This window comes from Salmo salar, unplaced genomic scaffold (genome assembly GCF_905237065.1).
Source record: "Salmo salar unplaced genomic scaffold, Ssal_v3.1, whole genome shotgun sequence".
NCBI lineage: Eukaryota > Metazoa > Chordata > Actinopteri > Salmoniformes > Salmonidae > Salmo > Salmo salar.
Genome location: NW_025550448.1, coordinates 118,551 through 143,827, shown reverse-complemented (window position 1 = coordinate 143,827; position 25,277 = coordinate 118,551). Strand labels below are relative to the sequence as shown.

Sequence of the window (25,277 nt, the reverse complement as noted above, 5' to 3'; positions counted from 1 at the left end):
TACTCTATACCATCTACTGCATCTTGCCTATGCCGTTCGGCCATCGCTCATCCATATATTTATATGTACATATTCTTATTCATTCCTTTACACTTGTGTGTAAAGGGTAGTTGTTAGTGAAATTGTTAGATTACTTGTTGGATATTACTGCATGGTCGGAACTAGAAGCACAAGCATTTCGCTACACTCACATTAACATCTGCTAACCTTGTGTATGTGACCAATAAAATCTGATTTGATTTGAAGACACTTCCAAAAGACACTTCCAAAACACTCAGCTTGCTTCCTGCAATAATTCTGAGGTCATCTATTTATTTAGCTGGAAGCAATAATGAAACAATATTTGATAAATAGCTCTTCCATTATTTCACATAATGGTTAGTGTTCTGTGTACTTGAGGTTTAAAGCTGGAACACCAGGACATCAGACTTCAACAAATGGTGCAACCGATTGAACCACAGATGTTTTCTCAACAGAGAGCCTCTGACATAACCCTGGATCTGTTCTCTGGTGAGGAGAAACCACTTGGTGATAGCAGAGGTTTGGAGAGAGAGAGAGAGAGAGAGAGAGAGAGAGAGAGAGAGAGAGAAGCAGAGCGTTTGTGTCTGTAAGTTGTTGCCCACTTGAGAATGAGAACGTGTACGGCTGTGCAGCGATTGGGACGCCGGTCAGTGTGTGGAAATGTTGTGGACAGTCATCTGGTCAGAGGGATGTTAGAGAGAAGGAAGGTGAGGGGAAAGGAGGAGGGGAGAGGAGAAGGGGGTGAGGGGAAAGGTCAGGGGAGAGGGGTGAGGGGAACGGTGGGGAGCTTGGCTGTGGCTGTTGATTCTTGAAGTGTATTTAAAGTGCAGTGGGAGGGCTGGAGAGAGGGAGAAGGAGGAGGGGGAGGAGGAGGAGGAGGATGAGGGAGGGGGAGGAAGGAGGGGATGAGGAGGAGGGAGATGAGGAGGAGGGGTGGAGGGGGAGGAGGGAGGGGGAGGGAGGAGGGGGCGGGGGAGGGGCTGGCCTGAGTGCCAGAGCAGGGTGAGTACAGCTCACACACACACTCACTCAGACACTGGAGACAGAAACATCACCTCCATGTGTATATGTGCTTTGTGAAACCTTTTCATTTTGGAACTAGACCAATTGATTATCCTTGGTCTAACACTGAGACAGCTTGGATAGACCAACGTTGGAGGAAATTGGAGGACCCTGTGGATAGATTAGACTCTGTGGGAGTAGTGTTGTGGGCATGCAGCCGGACCTCTAGCGCTGTGGCGGAGGCTGGGAGAGTCATCTTGTGACTGAGGGGTTTGAGAAGAGAGGAGAGGACCAATGCTTTTCATAGAGGTAAGAGTTGTGCCTCGGGCTCCTTCAGATGCAACAGAGAGCAATTCATACTTTTTGGAAAGTGATTTAAAACCATTACAATGTAGAGGGAGTGGAAGCTCTGTGAATGTAGAGTTATAATTACTGGGTAGATTCAGATTTGTTATGGGTAGAGCTAACTGCTGTGAACGGATGAACGATGTGTTGGCAGAGTGAGAATGGTTAGGCTTCGTTCAGAAGTATGTGGAACGGGATGCGTGTGAGTGGTTGTTTGACGTCAACGGAGGGGAGGTGAGACAGATGAGGCTCTATATCGCTGTGTCTCTCTCTCTCCTCCCTGCCCGCTCCCACTGTCAGTGTTGTCAGCTGCCAGTATATGTATCAACAGCGAGGCAGGATGTGTATGTGCAGGTGGTCTCACTCAAACCGTGTTAGTCCCCTGTGCCACCCTATCCCTGGCCCTGACACCTATTTGGCCCTGGAATAACACTCTACATCAAGACAGGTTTTGAGGGACGACCTCTGCCTTTAGAGTCCCCTTTCCAACCATAATGATCTAGCTACATACTACATAGGGTTAGGGTTAGATATACTCCTATCTTTAGGGTTATGGTTAGAGAAACTCCTACATATGTGTGATTATATTAAGATCCTACATCTGTAGGAGTCAGTGACTCTTGTCTGCTTGACTGTTTTCACTATTTGCTCTGATTGTGTTTCTATTGTGTTCTGCCTATATGCAGGGATTCATCATATTCTTCAGTGTAAATCACTACAGCTGTAAATGCTATCTGGTAGTAATAACAAAAACATCTCCGTACACTGTATTTGATATGCCAGGATATTGCCATATGAAATCTGTTATAGGCATTCATTTTTAAACTAATGTAATAATTTGCATTAGATAAATAAAATATTATTTGCAGTCATTACGTAACATAATATTGAACTCAAAACACCAAAGAATAAGCAAAACATTTCAGCATTCACAATAAACTTAAAATGGAGATGACTGTGCAATGAATCTCACACTCATATTTTCTGTTCTCGTAAGTACCAATACTTTATATTTGGAGAACAATTTCATAGTCCTTGTACCTCCTGCCATCTATTGCTTAGGTTACTTGTGCCACCAATGCAAGTAAGCAGCTGTTTGACTGGTGTCGTCCGTCTTCTGACCGGGTGTTCCGTTCAAGGATTCAGACGGTGTCAGTGTCCTGCTAGTTTGTGTTGTTGTAGATGTTTTTCCCCTCTTACGTTTTCTGTCGCTTTTTTTTACCACCAAGCATTTCTGCGTGGAGGTCATCTTAGCCCAGAGACTGTATACATTTAAACTGCCATGTTATGTTATGATCAGGTAATTATTTTACTACAAAGCCTGACCTTCAGATGTTTCCCAAATGGCACCCTATTCCCATAGGGCTCTGGTCAAAAGTAGTGCACTATATAGGGTGCCATTTGAGATGCTACCCTTCATATGTTTATTTTATTGAAACTTTATTTAACTAGGCAAGTCAGTTAAGAACAAATTATTATTTACAGCCTACCAATGCTGGGCCAAATTGTGCACTGCCCTATGGGACTCCCAATCACTGCCAGTTGTGATACAGCCTGGAATCAAACCAGGGTCTGTAGTGTCCTCTAGCACTGAGATGCAGTGCCTCAGACCACTGCGCCACTCAGAGGCCTTTAGTATGTGTCAGTATAGGAACAACAGGGCCATACCCTCCAGCTGGAGTGTGTTTACATAGTGTCGATGTTGGGACTTTTTAAATGCCTTTTTCAAAAACAAAAAAGAAATCTCTTTCCCTCCGGTCGTCTCTCTTTGGCTTGGGTTTAAAGGAGCAGAGCAGGGTAGTAAGTTAGACGTTTTGTTTTTGTTTTTGATGAAGACACATTGTGTTATTGCCAACGGGTGACAAGGTGTAATGGGACTACCTGTGTATGTTGGCTCAGGAATCTGCTGGGGCTTTTTCCTGACTTTCCTTACTTGACTTTCTAAAAGCAGAGGTTGGGGTAAAGAGGATGGGGGATGGTGGGGTTAGGAATAAATTCACAGGAGAATTTCTTAGATTCTTTCACAGGGAAATCTTCTCTTGGTGTGGTCAGAACTGGGCTACACAAAATGTGTTATTTTTATCCCTTGTAATTAAATGTTTGGAGGACAACATATTTCACGTCTAGACGCTGTGCTAGCAGGCTATTCCCAGAAATCCATCACAGTTTTCTCTTGAGGACATGACCTAGACAATTATTGTAATGACAAGCCTTTAGCAAATGGCTCTCTATCTGTCCGTCCATCTCGTGACTCGGTTGCTTGGCCGTTGGATAATGTCTCAAGGGTACTTAGGGAAAGTGTTTTACCTCACGCAAGGAAAGGCATTGAGCACCTACTGTAGCAAGAAAGGGCATCTAAAATTGGGCTACTTTTTTAGTGGATTGGGCAGGATATTGGCTCTGATTGAGCGGGAAAGAGTCAATAGAATCTGGCAACCATAGAAATCCATATAAAACATACAGTTATTGAATTATAGAACATATTGGGGTGGCAGGTTGCCTAGTGGTTAGAGCATTGGACCAGTAACCAAAAAGTTGCTGGATTGAATCCCTGAGGTGACAAGGTAAAATCTGTCGTTCTGCCCCTGAACAAGGCAGTTAACCCACTGTTCCCCGGTAGGCTGTCATTGTAAATAAGAATGTGTTCTTAACTGACTGGCCTAATTAAATATATATATATCTGTGCTGTCAACACTGAGTACTAATAATACCACAGAGACCTCAGGTTGTGTTAGATTAGAAGAACTAATGAGGGATATCTTTATCTGGTCCTACTTGGTAAAACGCTGGCATAGCCACTAGGTTGTGTTCTGTGGGTGAAATGAGCACAGTTCCAGTTTTACAGCTTGAGCTTTTAGAACCCTTTTTGCATTTGTTGGTTAGAAGCTGCAGGGCTTGTTGTAACTGTATTCAATTTCAAACAAACTTTCCCCATTCATTTCTCCACAGTGATGTTGACTGGCTGAGTCAGAATGAGCATCTCTGTTTGAATGGGCTTTAGACTGGGATTAACTAATGTGAAGGCATTTAAATTACATCTCAGAATACATTAGTTGACATTAGTTTAGAGGATTTGATTTTGTGTAAATATTTTCCACAACTAGCAGGTTATTGACATGTTTTTGTTAAACTTCAAAATAAAAGAAATGAGACAGAAAGGTATTAGGCCTACATACTCAGACTCTCGGGACATTTGGTCTCTCTTGTGACAGTCCTTGTGAAGTACCTAATCTTTTAGAAGAAGGTCCCTGCTTGTGACTCAAGAGTGAACTTCCATTAAGTTTAGAGGGCGTCTGTGAAATTCAAACTTTCTCCCCAAACAAGGGTGCTTTTCTCAGGCTATTCTGGTCTTCATTTGCACGTCAAAGGAGCTCAAACAAAACAGAAGTGGGGTTTTTAACACCTCTAAGGCTTAAACCACGTTATCTGACAGCGACATAGTGTACATCCCAAATGGCACCCTATTCCCTATTTAGTGCACTACTTTTGACCAGGGCACATAGAGCTCCCTTAGAGCTCTGATCAAAAGTAGTGCACTATATAGGGAATAGGGTGGCATTTGCGATGCAGCTGGAGAGAGGGCTCTGAAGTAGGTGAACAGAGATAAGAGAGAAGAGAGTCTGAAGTGATAAACGTCTCTTGCTGTAAACCGCCACCTCCTTCTTATCAGGTCCTTTAAAATGCCTGCTTTGAAAGGTACCTAAAATGGCTGAGATTTTGTGAAAGAGTGATGTGTGCCTTAGACAATCACAGACACAAAGCCGTGTCATATAAGGAGATATCATGTCCTCGTACACGTGTACTGTGGTGTCGCCATGGACACAAGCCCCCTGTCTCCAATACAACCTCAACCTATGACCCAGCAGTGTTTCACTGTGACCAGTACAACAGGTCTCTGAATGTACCGCTCTGTGTCAGTCCCACAAGCCCCCTGTCCCCAATACAACCTCAACCTATGACCCAGCAGTGTTTCACTGTGACCAGTACAACAGGTCTCTGAATGTACTGCTCTGTGTCAGTCCCACAAGCCCCCTGTCCCCAATACAACCTCAACCTATGACCCAGCAGTGTTTCACTGTGACCAGTACAACAGGTCTCTGAATGTACTGCTCTGTGTCAGTCCCACAAGCCCCCTGTCCCCAATACAACCTCAACCTATGACCCAGCAGTGTTTCACTGTGACCAGTACAACAGGTCTCTGAATGTACTGCTCTGTGTCAGTCCCACAAGCCTCCTGTCCTTGAACAACCTGTAAACCACAGACCTAGTATAGGTATTAAATACTCAGCATTTTTTACACATGTACAGCTTTGGATGTGCCCGGTACAAAAGGTCTCTGACTCAATGTACAGTTCAGTGTCATGTGATGTTAGGGGATTTAATCAGGATTATAAAAGCAGATTCATTTAACAGTCAAGCTGTACTCCACTAACCTATCTAATATACTGCACAGGCTTAACTCTACAGTAAGGGCTGTGAGCATCCATCCAGCTCACTGTTAAACCCTACTGACCCTACATTCAGGCCAGCAGTGTTGCTGAGTTGGAGGTATATGATCTGGTACAGTGGTACTTCATGTAGGGATTCAACTCTAGGATTATATTGGCACACTACATGATATAGGCACACTACAACCTGTCATCTACTGTAACTACAACCTGTCATCTACTGTAACTACAGTCTGTCATCTACTGTAACTACAACCTGTCATCTACTGTAACTACAATCTGTCATCTACTGTAACTACAACCTGTCATCTACTGTAACTACAACCTGTCATCTACTGTAACTACAATCTGTCATCTACTGTAACTACAACCTGTCATCTACTGTAACTACAACCTGCCATTCAGATACTGTCATCTACTGTAACTACAACCTGTCATCTACTGTAACTACAACCTGCCATCTACTGTAACTACAATCTGCCATCTACTGTAACTACAACCTGTCATCTACTGTAACTACAACCTGTCATCTACTGTAACTACAACCTGTCATCTACTGTAACTACAACCTGTCATCTACTGTAACTACAACCTGTCATCTACTGTAACTACAACCTGTCATCTACTGTAACTACAACCTGTCATCTACTGTAACTACAACCTGTCATCTACTGTAACTACAACCTGTCATCTACTGTAACTACAACCTGTCATCTACTGTAACTACAACCTGTCATCTACTGTAACTACAACCTGTCATCTACTGTAACTACAACCTGTCATCTACTGTAACTACAACCTGTCATCTACTGTAACTACAACCTGTCATCTACTGTAACTACAACCTGTCATCTACTGTAACTACAACCTGTCATCTACTGTAACTACAACCTGCCATTCAGATACTGATGTTTCTTTATTTAACCTTTATTTAACTAGGCAAGTCAGTTAAGAACAAATTCTTATTTACAATGACAGCCTACCGGGGAACAGTGAGTTAACTTCCTTGTTCATGGGCAGAACAACAGATTTTTACCTTGTCAGCTCGGGGATTCGATCCAGCAACCTTTCAGTTACTGGCCCAATGCTCTAACCACTAGGATCTAGGCTACCTGCCGCTCTGTTTCTATACGAGAGCAGACCAGTGTTTACAAAGTGTTTTCAGGAAAGCAGAAACAGACAACAACGTTTGATATAGAGATGTCTCTCCCGATATATAAAGCCTGAAGAACCACTGACTGAATGAGGAATTATTCTAAACATTGAATTTGGGGACATTTGATAACACTTTCTCTCCTTTTGTGTCTCCCTCGGGCAGCGCCCGCGTGTGATGAACCTGGAGCGGCCTGTGGGTGTGGGTGTCCGGGGCCTGGATATGGAGCAGCGGACGGGGGGGAAGCTGGGGAAACTGACCCTGGGCTTCCAGAGGAGCTCTACGTCAGACGATGACTCAGGTTGTGCCCTGGAGGAATACGCCTGGGTACCGCCTGGACTCAGACCTGAACAGGTGAGCAGCACGGCATCATCTTCATCATCATCATCATCATCATATCCTCATTTGTCTGTTGAATAGTCAACCACAAGCTTTCTCCAGTAACTACGGTCACTAACAATGACCACCTCAATGGCATCACATAAAATCAGTAAATGAATGCATGTGTATATGTGTTTGGTGCCTGCTAAATCAAGATGACAGTCAACAGCATCATCACCTTCAGCCAAATTAGATGGAGATACATGACTGTAAATATAACATGATGGAGATACATGACTGTAAATATAACATGATGGAGATACATGACTGTAAATATAACATGATGGAGATACATGACTGTAAATATAACATGATGGAGATACATGACTGTAAATATAACGTGATGGAGATACATGACTGTAACTTTAACATGATGGAGATACATGACTGTAAATATAACGTGATGGAGATACATGACTGTAAATATAACATGATGGAGATACATGACTGTAACTATAACATGATGGAGATACATGACTGTAAATATAACATGATGGAGATACATGACTGTAACTATAACATGATGGAGATACATGACTGTAAATATAACATGATGGAGATACATGACTGTAACTATAACATGATGGAGATACATGACTGTAAATATAACATGATGGAGATACATGACTGTAACATGATGGAGATACATGACTGTAAATATAACATGATGGAGATACATGACTGTAACATGATGGAGATACATGACTGTAACTATAACATGATGGAGATACATGACTGTAACTATAACATGATGGAGATACATGACTGTAACATGACGGAGATACATGACTGTAAATATAACATGATGGAGATACATGACTGTAAATATAACATGATGGAGATACATGACTGTAACATGATGGAGATACATGACTGTAAATATAACATGATGGAGATACATGACTGTAACTTTAACATGATGGAGATACATGACTGTAAATATAACATGATGGAGATACATGACTGTAACATGATGGAGATACATGACTGTAAATATAACATGATGGAGATACATGACTGTAAATATAACATGATGGAGATACATGACTGTAACTATAACATGATGGAGATACATGACTGTAAATATAACATGATGGAGATACATGACTGTAACATGACGGAGATACATGACTGTAAATATAACATGATGGAGATACATGACTGTAAATATAACATGATGGAGATACATGACTGTAACTATCATGATGGAGATACATGACTGTAAATATAACGTGATGGAGATACATGACTGTAACTATAACATGATGGAGATACATGACTGTAAATATAACGTGATGGAGATACATGACTGTAACATGACGGAGATACATGACTGTAAATATAACATGATGGAGATACATGACTGTAAATATAACATGATGGAGATACATGACTGTAACATGATGGAGATACATGACTGTAAATATAACATGATGGAGTTACATGACTGTAAATATAACATGATGGAGATACATGACTGTAAATATAACGTGATGGAGATACATGACTGTAAATATAACATGATGGAGATACATGACTGTAACATGATGGAGATACATGACTGTAAATATAACATGATGGAGATACATGACTGTAAATATAACATGATGGAGATACATGACTGTAACTATAACATGATGGAGATACATGACTGTAAATATAACGTGATGGAGATACATGACTGTAAATATAACATGATGGAGATACATGACTGTAAATATAACGTGATGGAGATACATGACTGTAACTTTAACATGATGGAGATACATGACTGTAACTATAACATGATGGAGATACATGACTGTAAATATAACATGATGGAGAATACATGACTGTAACATGATGGAGATACATGACTGTAAATATAACGTGATGGAGATACATGACTGTAAATATAACATGATGGAGATACATGACTGTAAATATAACATGATGGAGATACATGACTGTAAATATAACGTGATGGAGATACATGACTGTAAATATAACATGATGGAGATACATGACTGTAAATATAACGTGATGGAGATACATGACTGTAACTATAACGTGATGGAGATACATGACTGTAAATATAACGTGATGGAGATACATGACTGTAAATATAACGTGATGGAGTACATGACTGTAAATATAACATGATGGAGATACATGACTGTAACATGATGGAGATACATGACTGTAAATATAACATGATGGAGATACATGACTGTAAATATACATGATGGAGATACATGACTGTAAATATAACGTGATGGAGATACATGACTGTAACTATAACGTGATGGAGATACATGACTGTAACTATAACATGATGGAGATACATGACTGTAAATATAACATGATGGAGATACATGACTGTAACTATAACATGATGGAGATACATGACTGTAACATGATGGAGATACATGACTGTAAATATAACATGATGGAGATACATGACTGTAACATGATGGAGATACATGACTGTAAATATAACATGATGGAGATACATGACTGTAACTATAACATGATGGAGATACATGACTGTAACATGATGGAGATACATGACTGTAAATATAACATGATGGAGATACATGACTGTAAATATAACATGATGGAGATACATGACTGTAACTATAACATGATGGAGATACATGACTGTAAATATAACATGATGGAGATACATGACTGTAAATATAACATGATGGAGATACATGACTGTAACATGATGGAGATACATGACTGTAAATATAACATGATGGAGATACATGACTGTAACTATAACATGATGGAGATACATGACTGTAACATGATGGAGATACATGACTGTAAATATAACATGATGGAGATACATGACTGTAAATATAACATGATGGAGATACATGACTGTAACTATAACATGATGGAGATACATGACTGTAAATATAACATGATGGACAATAGACAATACTGTATTGTCATCCATTGGGTTGAGTTGGATGGGTCCAGAGTTTTGGCTCGAGGTGGAAACAGAACATCTGGTAGGGCTGGTGTGACACTGGGATAGGCATCACACACACACACACACACACACACACACACACACACACACACACACACACACACACACACACACACACACACCACACACACACACCACACACACACACACACACACACACACACACACACACCACACTTAAAGCCAAGTGACAGGATGTTGCCATCTTCCTGAGGTGAGGTTGAGATGCAGCGTTGAGTGTAGAACACAAGGGGCCAGTTCACCAAACCTCTGGACCTGGAACAGTTCATGACTCTCCTCCTGGGGAGAGGTAGCGGGGAGCTGTTCGTGACAGATCACATCACAGTGACCATTGGTTGTAACCCATATCTGAATGTCACAAAACACAGCAGGCAAACTGAATGTCCATCCACATAGATAGGCTAATAGTAGACCCCGACCTGCAGGAGGAATCAATCCACTCCTAATGTTAACTGTTGCAGATCAGGAGGAATCAATCCACTCCTAATGTTAACTGTTGCAGATCAGGAGGAATCAATCCACTCCTAATGTTAACTGTTGCAGATCAGGAGGAATCAATCCACTCCTAATGTTAACTGTTGCAGATCAGGAGGAATCAATCCACTCCTAATGTTAACTGTTGCAGATCAGGAGGAATCAATCCACTCCTAATGTTAACTGTTGCAGATCAGGAGGAATCAATCCACTCCTAATGTTAACTGTTGCAGATCAGGAGGAATCAATCCACTCCTAATGTTAACTGTTGCAGATCAGGAGGAATGCTGACATAAAAGGGCTTTATAAATCCATTTGATTTGATTTGTAAATCCCCTTGGTGGTGAGATGTAGAGTCACATCATTTGATTTGATTTGTAAATCCCTTGGTGGTGAGATGTAGAGTCACATCATTTGATTTGATTTGTAAATCCCCTTGGTGGTGAGATGTAGAGTCACATTATTTGATTTGATTTGTAAATCCCCTTGGTGGTGAGATGTAGAGTCACATTATTTGATTTGATTTGTAAATCCCTTGGTGGTGAGATGTAGAGTCACATTATTTGATTTGATTTGTAAATCCCCTTGGTGGTGAGATGTAGAGTCACATTATTTCATTTGATTTGTAAATCCCCTTGGTGGTGAGATGTAGAGTCACATTATTTGATTTGATTTGTAAATCCCTTGGTGGTGAGATGTAGAGTCACATTATTTGATTTGATTTGTAAATCCCTTGGTGGTGAGATGTAGAGTCACATTATTTGATTTGATTTGTAAATCCCTTGGTGGTGAGATGTAGAGTCACATTATTTGTCAGTTTCACAAACTGTGGACGTTACAGCACACAGAGAATAGCAGCAATAGGACTTTTCTCCAAACCTACTGAGTCTCCTGACAGATTTTATATCTCTCTCTGCCCCCGATATTCTAACAACCCCTCACAGGCATAGAATTCCTGTGACACACACACAGAACCACCCCCCTCCACACCAACACCACACACACACACACACAGAACCCCCACTCAACACGCACACACTGCCTTCCACTGAGATCAGACTGAACACAGAAGTGAAGCCATCCGAGACAAATCCTCAAACAAGCTGCAGCCAGACTTCAGGCTTTAATGTTTAATGTCTAGAGTCTATAAATACAGACGTACTGACATGCCATTCGCCCCTCCTGCAGAGTGCCTGTGATCTCCTGGAAATGTCCGTCTGGAGGAGTCGGGAGAAAGTAGGATAGAGTCAACACTGATCTATATGAATTAAGACAAATAATAATCATGGTAATACAGGTCATCATGTCAATGTTTTTCAGTGTTTTCCAAAAATGACAGTTCTGTTTCAGAGTGAGTGAGTCTAGGGCTAGGTTATACATCCCATGGTTTACAGTTCTGTTTCAGAGTGAGTCAGTCTAGGGCTAGGCTATACATCCCATGGTTTACAGTTCTGTTTCAGAGTGAGTGAGTCTAGGGCTAGGCTATACATCCCATGGTTTACAGTTCTGTTTCAGAGTGAGTCAGTCTAGGGCTAGGCTATACATCCCATGGTTTACAGTTCTGTTTCAGAGTGAGTCAGTCTAGGGCTAGGCTATACATCCCATGGTTTACAGTTCTGTTTCAGAGTGAGTGAGTCTAGGGCTAGGCTATACATCCCATGGTTTACAGTTCTGTTTCAGAGTGAGTCAGTCTAGGGCTAGGCTATACATCCCATGGTTTACAGTTCTGTTTCAGAGTGAGTCAGTCTAGGGCTAGGCTATACACCCCATGGTTTACAGTTCTGTTTCAGAGTGAGTGAGTCTAGGGCTAGGTTATACACCCCATGGTTTACAGTTCTGTTTCAGAGTGAGTCAGTCTAGGGCTAGGCTATACATCCCATGGTTTACAGTTCTGTTTCAGAGTGAGTCAGTCTAGGGCTAGGCTATACATCCCATGGTTTACAGTTCTGTTTCAGAGTGAGTGAGTCTAGGGCTAGGCTATACATCCCATGGTTTACAGTTCTGTTTCAGAGTGAGTGAGTCTAGGGCTAGGCTATACATCCCATGGTTTACAGTTCTGTTTCAGAGTGAGTCAGTCTAGGGCTAGGCTATACACCCCATGGTTTACAGTTCTGTTTCAGAGTGAGTCAGTCTAGGGCTAGGTTATACATCCCATGGTTTACAGTTCTGTTTCAGAGTGAGTCAGTCTAGGGCTAGGCTATACATCCCATGGTTTACAGTTCTGTTTCAGAGTGAGTCAGTCTAGGGCTAGGCTATACATCCCATGGTTTACAGTTCTGTTTCAGAGTGAGTCAGTCTAGGGCTAGGCTATACATCCCATGGTTTACAGTTCTGTTTCAGAGTGAGTCAGTCTAGGGCTAGGCTATACATCCCATGGTTTACAGTTCTGTTTCAGAGTGAGTCAGTCTAGGGCTAGGCTATACATCCCATGGTTTACAGTTCTGTTTCAGAGTGAGTCAGTCTAGGGCTAGGCTATACATCCCATGGTTTACAGTTCTGTTTCAGAGTGAGTGAGTCTAGGGCTAGGCTATACATCCCATGGTTTACAGTTCTGTTTCAGAGTGAGTCAGTCTAGGGCTAGGCTATACATCCCATGGTTTACAGTTCTGTTTCAGAGTGAGTCAGTCTAGGGCTAGGCTATACATCCCATGGTTTACAGTTCTGTTTCAGAGTGAGTCAGTCTAGGGCTAGGCTATACATCCCATGGTTTACAGTTCTGTTTCAGAGTGAGTGAGTCTAGGGCTAGGCTATACATCCCATGGTTTACAGTTCTGTTTCAGAGTGAGTCAGTCTAGGGCTAGGCTATACATCCCATGGTTTACAGTTCTGTTTCAGAGTGAGTCAGTCTAGGGCTAGGCTATACATCCCATGGTTTACAGTTCTGTTTCAGAGTGAGTGAGTCTAGGGCTAGGCTATACATCCCATGGTTTACAGTTCTGTTTCAGAGTGAGTCAGTCTAGGGCTAGGCTATACATCCCATGGTTTACAGTTCTGTTTCAGAGTGAGTCAGTCTAGGGCTAGGCTATACATCCCATGGTTTACAGTTCTGTTTCAGAGTGAGTCAGTCTAGGGCTAGGCTATACATCCCATGGTTTACAGTTCTGTTTCAGAGTGAGTGAGTCTAGGGCTAGGCTATACATCCCATGGTTTACAGTTCTGTTTCAGAGTGAGTCAGTCTAGGGCTAGGCTATACATCCCATGGTTTACAGTTCTGTTTCAGAGTGAGTGAGTCTAGGGCTAGGCTATACATCCCATGGTTTACAGTTCTGTTTCAGAGTGAGTGAGTCTAGGGCTAGGCTATACATCCCATGGTTTACAGTTCTGTTTCAGAGTGAGTCAGTCTAGGGCTAGGCTATACATCCCATGGTTTACAGTTCTGTTTCAGAGTGAGTGAGTCTAGGGCTAGGCTATACATCCCATGGTTTAGGGGTTCATAGTTCTATTTTTGGGTACTACCGTCCTATTACCCCATGTTTTTGCTGGAATGTTGTTGAAATATATTTGTCTCAGTTGCTTCCTTCTATTTTCTCTGACTGTTAAAACCAGTCTACTATTAAGTCCCAATGTGGCATAAACTATACACTCTTACAAAAAAAGGTTCCAAAACGGTTCTAGAGCTGTCCCCATAGGAGAACCCTTTTTGGTTCCAGGTAGGTTCCATCCTTTGAAGAACCTTTTTCAGTTCCCGGTAGAACCTTTTTGAGTTCCATGTAGAAGAGGGTTCTACATGGAACTCAAAAGGGTTCTACCTGGAACCAAAAAGAGTTCTTCAAAGGATCATCCTACGGGGACAGCCGAAGAAACCAAGGTGCTGTCTAGAACCTAAAAGGGTTCTAAGAGTGTACAAGCTATTATAAATATATGTTCCCTTTCAGTTAGTGCACTAACATGCAAACTCAGCAGATCGTTACTGTGGCCTGTTAGCCTGTGGGGCTAGAGTGGTTGAGAGTGTTTTATGCCTCCTTCCTAGTGATACTGACTGTGTGGCCGTAGCATCATTAAGACTGGCTGCTTTCTTTACAGTTCAGCTCTGACTGCAAACAGGTCTGGCCTCTGACTCCAGGCTATGTGGCACTTTCCCAAAGCTCTCTCTCTCTTTCCCAAAAGCTCTTCTCTCTCTCTCTCTCTCTCTCTCTCTCTCTCTTCTATCTCTCCCCACCCTCTCATTAACCATGAGCACACATGGAAGTAATGAAGGTCTGAAATCAACAGGAGGCCTCCCAAGCCAAATACCTTGTTTTTGTAACCTTACTCCCCCCCACCCAGTCCCCCTTGTTTCCCAGCCCTTCACTCTCTACACCTCTAGAATGTGTGGAGGCCTCATAGATAGTCATGAACTCATGGTGGAGAGATGGAAACATTAATCAAGAACATGTAGTTGGTTGGTGGGATAACTATTGTAAAAATGGTCAATCAGTCAACAGAAGCACCAGTCTTGTATGAACTGTGACCTGAGTGATTTTCCACTGACTGACTGTGACTGACTGACTGACCCTGGCCATTGTTGGCATATCATGGTGGATCTGTCCCGAACAAAGCTCTTTAAGCAGCTGGGATTGTGCTCTTGTCATGGAGCCCAGTGGGGTATTTATGATGCAGGGCAGTACAGATCCTGGAGGTATGCCTGGCCTTTTTAGGGTGAGCATCACCCTCCAACTGAACTACTAAACCATTAAGACCAACCAGGAACCTGTGTGATTGAAGGTGGATTTGCAGAATGACAGAACTAAGACTGTTTTAACCATTCCTCCCATCCCTCTGTCCCTGCGTTCCCAGGTACAGCAGTATTTCTCCTGTCTTCCAGAGGACAAGGTCCCCTACGTCAACAGTCCTGGAGAGAAACACAGGATCAGACAGCTGCTCTACCAGCTGCCGCCTCATGACAATGAGGTAAGAACTGAACCCAGGACAGAGAGTTAATCTACTGGGTCTGCTCTACCAGCTGTCCCCTCATGACAAGAGTAAGAACTGAACCCAGGACAGGGTTAATCTACTGGGTCTGCTCTACCAGCTGTCCCCTCATGACAATGAGGTAAGAACTGAACCCAGGACAGAGAGTTAATCTACTGGGTCTGCTCTCCAGCTGTCCCCTCATGACAATGATAAGAACTGAACCCAGACAATTAATCTACTGGGTCTGCTCTACCAGCTGCCCCCTCATGACAATGAGGTAAGAACTGAACCCAGGACAGAGAGTTAATCTACTGGGTCTGTATTTAAATAGTCATGGTTAACCCAGAACTAACTGTCAGCTGCTCGATTAGGTTCTGGGTCCATACGTGTTAAGAGAAGGAATTAAGAGATGCTAGAACGAGGAACGGAACCGGAACGAGGAGCTTGACCCTCTCTCTGTGCAAGTTACGGGCTGAATGTCCCCTCCCCTTCCAAATTCGAAAGATGCTAACACCTGGAAAATGGTGATTTGTGTGAATCACCTGCGAAACACCTACTGCTGCTGGTTATCCCACAGATCACATTCCAATTCCAACAGATGCTACGGTACCACTTCAATTTACATACATCTGTCCATGAGAGATTAGTATTCACAAACCTGATCCTAGACACTCTTTGTGAATACAGGCCCTGGTCCCAGATCTGAATGTGCTTCACCCAGACAGTGATAGTCAGCGGAGATGACTTTAACCACACAGATCTGGGATCAGGCCAGGTTAATGCTGACTAAAGAATGTCACCTCGTCACAGTGGAGGTATTCTAGTAAAGACAAACCACTCACATCGCCCACTACAATCGCCATAGTAACATATGGTGCATTACTGCATTTAAACACAACCGGATCCTTGTTCTGTCTTTCTAGATTGTAAACCAGCACTCCTTGGACCACATTGTAACCCACCCCTTTAGTCAGCACAGTTTACACTGGGAGATCTGCCCAGGGGCTATGTGGGGCTATCACAGAGGGCTCTGCTCCAGTCCTGTAGGTGGGCAGGAGTTTGTTCCATGGAACAATAAAGCGTCTGACTGAGTGACTTTATGATGTTTGCTGCCAGGCTCAGAGCAGAGCGGCATTCTGCATCAGGGGAGAAGGGGAGATTCCAGGCATAGCTGTGGTTTACAAGGCCTCCTTAAAGTAGGGCACACACACAGCCACACGGGCGCGGGAGCACACACGCCCCCCCCCACACACACACACACACACACACACACACACACACACACACACACACACACACACACACACACACACACACACACACACACACACACACACCGGAGAACGTTTAGAGAGCGACGCTCCGAGGGATCTCGTTGTGTACCAGCGTTGTTTGCTGTTGTTAGGGAACCACAAGGCCCATTGTTGGTTGTTAGTCTTCCGCTCGTTTTTATTTATCTGTGTGGTAATTGTCTGCTCTAAACATCAGGCTTGATGTGTGTACATTCATGCCATCCTTGGGGTGAGCCTCGAGGGGAACAACATGTGTTCTTCCATAACATAACCATAAAATACATCTGTGGTGGAAGCAGTGAGGGTTTTCAATGTGAAGGTTTTATCTGTTGGGTAAAAACTGAGTTGGTGTTTTTCTCTCTCTCTCTCTCTCTCTCTCTCTCTCTCTCTCTCTCTCTCCCTCCTCCCTCCCTCCCTCCTCCCCCCCCCTGCCAGGTGCGGTATTGCCACTCTCTCAGTGAGGAGGAGAAGAGGGAGCTCCACATGTTCAGTGTCCAGAGAAAGAGAGAGGCTCTGGGGAGAGGAACCCCCAGGATGCTCCCTCGAGCCCTGCAACACACCCTCTGTGAACATGTACGTTCACATACACACACACACACCACGTTCGCACACATGCGCACCCACCCACACTGCGAGAACAAACTGTATTGCTATCTTATAAAACATTTCGATACAAGTCTGGGGAGCGAGTAATAAAATCTCTCCCAAATTACGTTAAAACCAGTAAATATGTCTCTCCCTTCCTCATTACATGTCAATCCCATAAAGAGCTGCTTCTCCCTCCTGAAGCTCTTCCTGCTAGGCAGAGCAGCAATCCCATAAAGAGCTGCTTCTCCCTCCTGAAGCTCTTCCTGCTAGGCAGAGCAGCAATCCCATAAAGAGCTGCTTCTCCCTCCTGAAGCTCTTCCTGCTAGGCAGAGCAGCAATCCTATAGAGAGCTGCTTCTCCCTCCTGAAGCTCTTCCTGCTAGGCAGAGCAGCAATCCTATAAAGAGCTGCTTCTCCCTCCTGAAGCTCTTCCTGCTAGGCAGAGCAGCAATCCTATAAAGAGCTGCTTCTCCCTCCTGAAGCTCTTCCTGCTAGGCAGAGCAGGAAACGACAACAAGCTAACGACACTGGGCAATACGCTAGTTGTTTATTTAAAGACTTACCGACCCCCTTTGGCCTCACTCTGTTCTATTCTAAAGGTGCGTCCCAAATGACATCCTATTCACTACATAGTGTACTACTTTTGACCAGGGCCCAGAGGGAAGTAGTGCACAATGTAGGGAATAGGGTGCCATTTGGGACGTAAGCCTAAAGCGCCAGTGATAATGTGAGGATTTAATCAAGGGCAGAGTCTGTCTCATTAACAACTAACCCACTCAGAGGGAGCAGAGAGGAGGAAGTGTGGACATTAGGAGCTCATGCTCAACCCGAGCGTGGAAGTTATTCCAGCAAAATCAATGGGCCCAATTTCCTGCAGTCAAAAATAAATGTTAACAGGGTGTTGCGTTCATTTCAACTGTACCACTGGTCAGTAGGCACCCATTAACCCAGTGCTCTACAGACTACAATAAACCTCTCCTTCTCGCTTTCTCTCTCTTTCTCTTTCTCTCTCTCTCTCTTCTCTCTCTCTCTCTCTCTCTCAATTCAATTCAAAGGGCTTTTTTGGCATGGGAAACACATGTTTATATTGCCAAAGCTTGTGAATAGAATTGATTACAGTTTGGCTTGTTGAAAGCCTTCAAATCCTGTTTAAAAAGACTTAGTGATGTACAATAGATTTTGTTCCAGCTTGTGAAATGTAATTGTCATAGTTTGGCATGTTAAAGGGCCTTAAAAATGGATTTAAAAGGCACATACCACAAGTCCTTTCTGATCACTGTGGACTAGTGACCACATCCTATTAGACTAGTGACCACATCCTATTAGACTAGTGACCACATCCTATTAGACTAGTGACCACATCCTATTAGACTAGTGACCACATCCTATTAGACTAGTGACCACATCCTATTAGACTAGTGACCACATCCTATTAGACTAGTGACCACATCCTATTAGACTAGTGACCACATCCTATTAGACTAGTGACCACATCCTATTAGACTAGTGACCACATCCTATGAGACTAGTGACCACATCCTATTAGACTAGTGACCACATCCTATTAGACTAGTGACCACATCCTATTAGACTAGTGACCACATCCTATTAGACTAGTGACCACATCCTATTAGACTAGTGACCACATCCTATTAGACTAGTGACCACATCCTATTAGACTAGTGACCACATCCTATTAGACTAGTGACCACATCCTATTAGACTAGTGACCACATCCTATTAGACTAGTGACCACATCCTATTAGACTAGTGACCACATCCTATTAGACTAGTGACCACATCCTATTAGACTAGTGACCACATCCTATTAGACTAGTGACCACATCCTATTAGACTAGTGACCACATCCTATTAGACTAGTGACCACATCCTATGAGACTAGTGACCACATCCTATTAGACTAGTGACCACATCCTATTAGACTAGCGACCACATCCTATTAGACTAGTGACCACATCCTATTAGACTAGTGACCACATCCTATTAGACTAGTGACCACATCCTATTAGACTAGTGACCACATCCTATTAGACTAGTGACCGCATCCTATTAGACTAGTGACCGCATCCTATTAGACTAGTGACCAGACATCCTATTAGACTAGTGACCACATCCTATTAGACTAGTGACCACATCCTATTAGACTAGTGACCACATCCTATTAGACTAATGACCACATCCTATTAGACTAGTGACCACATCCTATTAGACTAGTGACCACATCCTATTAGACTAGTGACCACATCCTATTAGACTAGTGACCACATCCTATGAGACTAGTGACTGGCATGTTGTAAAGGCATGGCTGGTTTGAGTGACTGAATACTGGCATGTTGTTATACCACCCGTACAGACAGAGAGACAGAGAGAGAGACATAGACAGAGAGAGAGATAGAAAGAGAGAGAGAGACATAGACATAGACAGAGAGAGACATAGACAGAGCGAGAGATAGAAATAGAGAGAGAGAGAGAGACACAAAGTGGCGTGGCTTTGCCTATAGCTGTAGTTTTGATTGCCGTACCTTCAGGGGACACACGACACCCCGGTTTCCAAGGCCGATGGTGGCTTGGTAATAATGGACAACAGCTGTGAGCGGTGTCCTGTGGCCCTAGTGCTCAGACCTGGGTTCAAATAGTATTTGAGATCATTTCAAATACTTTAGCCTGGCTTGATTGAGCTAGCCTAGCGCAATGGGACCACTGCCCATCTGTCACTCTAGGCTGGTTAAAGCAAGCAATTAAAGTATTTGAAAGACTTGTAATAGTATTTGAACCCAGGTCTGGCAGTGGTTATTTAAAGACTGATGACTGTATGTTCAGACATGCTCTGGTGAGCTGGAGGGATGAGGCTATAGTATAGTGTTTGGTTTTACTTAAACATGTACAGAACAAAACAACACAGACACAAGGACACAAACACCATAACAATTTGCTCATTCCTTGGTGTTTTATGTGGACTGAAACATCGCTTGACATGACTCAGGGATCCGTTCAGTTTTGCTGGTAACTTAATTAAGCAATACATTAAGCAACGCGCTTGTTGATATCTTTTGCACGTCACATGGTCCCAGATCAGTTTGTGCTGTCTTGCCAACTCTTAGGATCGTTGTCACATGACTGGCACAGACAGATCTGGGAACAGGCTATGTATACCCTGCTTCTTCAACGATACCCCATCCTTCTCCATATGAACATGATGTGATGTTGTTTCATCCCCAGTGTGGTGAGGGCATCAGTGGAGGAGAGATGGCCATCTTTGCATCGCGGGCGGGTCCGGGGCCGTGCTGGCATCCAGCATGCTTTGCGTGCGCCACGTGTCAGGAGCTGCTGGTAGACCTTATCTACTTCCACCAGGACGGAAAGATCCACTGTGGACGACACCACGCTGAGCTGCTGAAACCACGATGCTCAGCCTGTGATGAGGTGAGATCACTGTGTGTGTGTGTGGTGATCAATAACCTGTGATGAGGTGAGATCACTGTGTGTGTGTGTGTGATCAATAACCTGTGATGAGGTGAGATCACTGTGTGTGTGTGTGTGTGTGTGTGTGTGAGATCAATAACCTGTGATGAGGTGAGATCACTGTGTGTGTGTGTGTGTGATCAATAACCTGTGATGAGGTTAACTCATTGCAGACATGAAACATTGAAGTGTTGGCTTGAAACAATGGCAGACTTTTTTTCAACATACAGTACAGTAGTTAGGCTTTAGTCAGTCTGCTCATTAAACACTGGAGATAGACAGTAGCCTACTGAAGCGATGTGACCAATAAGCTTACTGCACAATTAGGAACTGAAGTTGAGTTCATCTTGTGTTTGTCTGTTTCCTAATTATTCTATAAGTAGCAGAGTATTTAAACATGTTTATCCCCCTCAGATAATTTTTTTCTGATGAGTGCACGGAGGCCGAGGGGCGTCACTGGCACATGAAGCACTTTGCCTGTTTCGAGTGTGAGACGGTGCTCGGCGGTCAGCGATACATCATGAAAGATGGCCGCCCCTACTGCTGCGGCTGCTTCGAGTCTCTGTACGCGGAGTACTGTGAAGCCTGCGGGGAGAATATAGGTGAGTCAATATCTCTGGTTCATATGTGGTCAATCTATGCCTGATTACTGGAATAAATAAAGAGTTGTTGACATAATGTGTAGCCTGTTGCTGAAGCCTTTTAGAGATGTCGCTCTACATTCACCACCTCTCCCTCTCTTCCCTCCATTCCTCTCTCCCTCCCTTCTTGCCTCCACCAGGAGTGGACCACGCCCAGATGACCTACGAGGGTGTCCACTGGCACGCTACAGACACGTGTTTCTGCTGTGCCCAGTGTAAGAGCTCCCTGCTGGGCTGTCCCTTCCTGCCCAAGCAGGGCCGTATCTACTGCTCCAAGGCCTGCAGCCTGGGAGAGGACGTCTACGCCTCAGACTCCTCCGACTCGGTCTTCCAGTCCGCCGGCTCTCGTGAATCCCGCCAGAGCCACATGGGTAAGAGTAGCCAGCCGGTGGCTGAACAGTGGAGGCAGTCCCAGCTCTTCAACCCGGTTGCAGTGGCTGACTATAACAAGACTCCTAGTCTATACGGAGATAGAGAGGACAGAGATATGGATATTGTGGGGCAAAAGCTGTCCCACATGGGCATCACTGAGGTGCACACCTGGAGGGACCGAGAGGACGCTCCGGAGGATCCAGAGGAGTGGGCCGAACACGAGGACTACATGACACAGCTCCTGCTGAAGTTCGGGGACCGCGCCGGGGTGTTCCAGACGCAGCCTTCAGAGGAACCCAGCACCAGTAGGTCAGCCGAACCCTGGCTGAAGCCTGAGACTAAACCCGCCTCCACCTCCACCAGTCCCACGAACCAGAGCCACAGTCACCTGCCTGAGATGTACTGGGCCCAGTCCCAGGATGGGCTGGTCAGTAAGAAGCACCTGCCTGAGATGTACTGGGCACAGTCCCAAGACGGGCTTGGGGACTCGGCTTACGGAAGCCACCCAGGCCCTGCTAGTGCCAGAAAGATCCATGATCTGGATCTGGACCAGGGGCTGATGGACCAGAGGGTTAGCGCTGGGGGAGCAGGGTTATGGATGCTGGACCCCAGGCAGTGGTGTGAAGACTCTCTGGAGTGTATCACAGACGAGCTGAGGAAGACTGAGCACAGTGTCGGAGACTCCATGGACTCTCTAGCCCTCTCTAACATCACTGGTAAGAGTTCATATCACATGCGCTTCTTTGTTTACTGTAAAACAGTGTTTGGTGAACTTCTGGTGAAAGTAGTCTGGTAAAGGTCGTCGGCGATCAGTTCTTAATTCCAGTGTAATAATGGAGATGTAAATGGAACAGGAAAAGATAGTATAAAAAGCCATGAAACAAAATAGCTACAGTAATTAGATACAGTAAAGAACTCTTGTTTTCCTGCTTCTTTCTCGAGTAACACAACTTTATATTGTCCTGTCCTCCCAGGTGCGTCAGCGGATGGAGACAGTAAGGAGGGTCAGATCCTCTACTCCCTCCACAACCTGCTGGACCCAGAAGACTGTGAGAAGATGAGCATCATGGGCACCCTCAACTCCTCCATGCTCCACCGCAGCGCCAACTCTCTCGATCCCCAGGAGGGGGCAGCAGACCAGGAAGAAGAGGAGGTGTTGAGGGGGGTGCAGAGGGTACAGGGGCCGGTGTCTTTGCCCCTCCCACCCCTCCCTCCTAAACAGGAGGTGCCACCACCTCACCTTCAGCTGCCAGTGTTGAGGAGGAGCAGGTCCCAGTCCACACGGCCACCTGGCCAGCAGATGGTCAAGTTCTCTGAGGACACGGTGGATAACGGGTCTTACCAGAACCTGGCGGTGCGTCAGCCTCCTCAGAGTGAGAGGACGCGTCGGAGGGTGTACCACCACGAGGACCCCGAAAGGCCACGCCGGCACCACCACAGCCGCCACCACAACCGCAGAGCCCGCTCGGACAACGCTCTTAACCTGCTGCCTAAGGAACGGGTGCAGAGGCCCTACGAGGGACATGGTCTGAGTTCCCTTCAGGAACACCACGCGGCCCTCTTCAACCAACCTGGCCCTGGTGCTCACAGGCCGCCACCCTATCCCCACACCACTTCGGACTACTCCCTCCAGGCTCGGGGCGACCGGGATCGTGACCGCTTCTTAGGCGGCCTATACGCTGACGAGGAAGACTGGTGCTCCACCTGCTCCTCTTCTTCCTCAGACTCTGAGGAGGAAGGTTACTTCCTGGGGCAGCTCATTCCCCAGCCCAGGGTTACTAGCAGGTATCAATACTACACTGAGGACTTCCCAACACGCGTTACGGCCATGTCGCCCAACGACTCACGGACTAAATCCAGAAAGAAGGGTCACAGAGGCAAGAACTGCATCATTTCATAATCTAGATGTACATTCTCTGTTTTACTTCCAGCAGTAATCATTTGTGGACAGGTGAGACCAGTTCTTTGTAGTTTGACTTGCTGGACAAAACATTGTCCATATTATTGGACTTCTTATTATGGGTCATGTCTAACACTCAAACCATGCCAGGAGACCTAAAAAAAGACATTTTCTTTTCCTTTTATAAAATTCACCAAAAAACACATTTGTTTTTTTTTTACAACATTGTATGATGAACCATTGAAAGTATTCCAGCAATACCATTGTGTGCATTAAATGGCAATTAATGCACTATTGTTATTGCTGACAGGGAGAGGAATAGTTAGTAAAGTAGACTTCTAGAGACAAACCAACATAATTATTTAATAGTACAAAATATGAATGTATATATTAAGTTAAAATGTTAATACTGGTATTTTTATATCCCCAAGTTTTAACTGAGATTTTTCTGGTTTTGATGTAAACAAAGTTGGCGTAGGGAGGCGGGACAAGCTGTTGTCGTAGTAACAAGCAGAGCTATTTTGCACGCATCACTTGTCAATCAATCAAGGCTTTACAAAAACAAACCAACTGTTGCCAGGATACAAACCATCTGCTTACTCAAATCAAAGTGCCATAATATCTGGTTTCTGGTAGGCTAACAATTAACATGAAGTTGCTCTTAAACCTCTCAACATCAATGTAATGTGATACCCTGAGTCTTTCCTGTATTCCAATGTTTATTCTCTAACACGCTTGTCCCTCAGGGTGTAAAATACAATGTAAAAGCAACCTGTGGAGATTCATTTACATTAGAGGTCTTCTCCATACATGCCCTTTATACAGCGCAGGTCATTATACCATGAATACTTAACTGTTGTGATGTAAAGAAGCTTTAAATAAATATTCTTACCCAATGTTTCAGAAAATGTTTGTTTCTCGTATATACTAGAATAATTGATTTGATAGCATTTTTGGACAAAGTAAATATTAAAATATACAATGCAAATAACTTGGTGTTCAAGCAGTGCACCTAAACCAAACACTGACCCACAAAGTACCATCGGAGGCACCAAACCTGATATGTGAATGGTAGATACTACATTGTCTACAACCCATTTACATAATAAAAACATCTTTATTATTGTTATACTCAAAAATCATTTAAATCACAAATCAAAGACGAGTCAGTTCCACATACAGAAAGTTGAGTTGAGCATCTGACGTTTAGAAAGTGTTTTTTTCTAACCCCCCCCCAGAGAAAATTAGCACTGGTGGTGAATACAATAATCTGTCAAAAAA

At 43.9% G+C, this 25,277-nt stretch overlaps 1 pseudogene; it reads left to right on the top strand.

Moving 5' to 3' along the window:
• The first annotated feature begins 1,031 nt into the window (after nt 1–1,031).
• LOC106596330 (prickle-like protein 1) lies at nt 1,032–24,892 on the top strand (annotated as a pseudogene).
• The last annotated feature ends 385 nt before the right edge of the window (nt 24,893–25,277 follow it).